Source organism: Vipera ursinii (assembly GCF_947247035.1).
Source record: "Vipera ursinii genome assembly, chromosome: 1".
Classification (NCBI taxonomy): Eukaryota; Metazoa; Chordata; class Lepidosauria; order Squamata; family Viperidae; genus Vipera; species Vipera ursinii.
Window position 1 is genome coordinate 201456728 of NC_139512.1, and position 2237 is coordinate 201458964.

At 43.2% G+C, this 2237-nt stretch overlaps 1 long non-coding RNA gene across 1 annotated transcript; it reads left to right on the top strand.

The window, feature by feature from the left end:
* Positions 1-335: 335 nt before the first annotated feature.
* Positions 336-1747, top strand: LOC310633022. Its single transcript, XR_014490964.1, has 2 exons — positions 336-515; positions 1251-1747. It is a non-coding gene; the product is annotated as an uncharacterized lncRNA (long non-coding RNA).
* Positions 1748-2237: the final 490 nt, after the last annotated feature.

Below are 2237 nucleotides of genomic sequence, written 5' to 3' on the forward strand. Positions count from 1 at the left end.
ATCAAATGTATCTTACATAGATGGAAGTATTTGCTTTTCCTCCCAACAATCTGATATCTGCCTGGCTTGTGACAGGTGTTTTATTTTTGCATAGATCTCAATCCCCCGAGGAAGAGCCTTGGGGAAGTTTGAAAGCTTTGTGATTATTATTATTATTTTTTAAACTATGCTGTGGCAACAAGATTTTTCTTTTTTTTTTTGAAACTCTCAACTTGGAAGCTCTCTTAGATGGCGATGCATTATTTCTTTGTATAGCCCATCGCTAACTTGGAGATCAGCAGAAAGAAAGTGTAATTTTTTCAAAGAAAAAAATAATAGGGCAGAATCCCCCGTAGTCATGAACATGTGCAGCCAGCCAAACTGAACTATAAAAAAGCATTTCAAAAATAAGAAAAGATGCTGCAGTCACCAAGACTGGACTCGGTAATCTTCAGTGTGCTTATGCTGTTATGTTTCCTGCTGACACATTATCTACCATCCTGTATTCACCTATGGTTTCTTTGAATCGTGAAGCTGTAGACTTAATTTAATTTAATTTAATTTAATAATTTGATTTCTATACCGCCCTTCTCCCGAAGGACTCAGGGCGGTGAACAGGGCAATACACAATAAAAATATTACACAAAAATTAAAAAGCCATTAAACATTATGCCCTTAAAATTAATACATATTACAATTAAAACTATTTATAAAAACCCAACCCCATCCCGTCAGACCAGGCCAGCTTGTTCGAAAAAGAAAGTTTTGAGATCGCGCCGGAAGAAGCGAAGGTCGGGGGCCGTCCGGAGCTCAACCGGTAAGCTGTTCCAAAGGTCTGGCGTGCCCACAGAGAACGCTCTCCCCCTGGGGGTCACCAATCGGCATTCTTTGATCGGCGGCACCCTGAGGAGGCCCTCTCTGTGGGAGCGCACTGGACGGAGGGAAGTTGACGCCGGCCGCAGGTGTTGCCGTAGGTAATCCGGACCCATGCCATGAAGGGCTTTGTAAGTCATCACTAACACCTTGAACCTCACCCGGAGAGCAACCGGTAGCCAATGCAGCTCACGGAGCAAAGGTGTAACATGGGAGTATCAGGAAACTCCCAAGACAACCCGCGCGGCTGCATTCTGCACCAGCTGGAGTCTCCGGGTGGACCTCAAGGGCAGCCCCATGTAGAGAGCATTGCAGTAGTCTAGACGAGAGGTCACGAGCGCATGAGTGACTGTGCGCAAGGCATCCCGGTCTAGATAGGGCCGCAACTGGCGCACCAGGCGAACCTTACACCTGAAGTGCACTGCTAATACACTGTGGTGTCAAATAATTCTGGGGGAAGCCACTGGTTCTTGTTGCAAATTCCACGTATAAGACCTTGTGCTTCAACAAAGGCAATTTTTCTTAACTTTATTTTTTTATAGAGGCAAATCCCCCTGATTTACTGTATAACTCCATATTATTTTTTATTTTTTTTATTTTATTTTAATCCCATTTATATCCCGCCCTTCTCCGAAGACTCAGGGCGGCTTACAATCTAAGCACAAATCAAATGTGCTTAGCAATAGCCTTCATTCTATGTATATGCCTGCTTATTAGGGCTTTCGCGGCATTATTACAAAGTCAGCTTATTGCCCCCAACAATCTGGGTCCTCATTTTACCTACCTCGGAAGGATGGAAGGCTGAGTCAACCTTGAGCCTGGTGGGATGCGAACCTGCAATAATTGCAGGCAGCTGGTGTTACTTAAGGAGGCATTAGCCCACTGCTTCACCAAGGCTCCTAATTAGTCTCTGAAGGCTTCCTGGAGCAAGCATGGCTTAATTGCCTTCCTGAGGGTTGGGTTTGCCTTAATCACAGGGTCAGTAGTGTTCATTGGGGTGGCATCATTTAAGAGACAAACAGACCAGGTTTTGGGGGGACCTTTAAAGGTGTCACTAGTCAATCACCAAACAAACCTAATTTCTGACAGCACTTTTGATTTGTGATTGAGGATGGATCCTTTTTTTATTATTGATGCTTGACAGAATGCTCATTGTCAATGGAAGTCTGCATTTTTGTCACACACATACTTACATATTTGTAAATTTTTCCACCTCTAAAATCTGTGCAACTCAAAGCTATATTTAGTGAATCTCCAGGGCTGTTGATGGGATCTTACAATGACGTATCAAACACCAGGGACAAATCAAAGTTAACTGTGAACCTTCAGTGTAATTTTGATTCTTTACTACAAATCCATAGAAGTATAATTTTGCTTGAATCCAG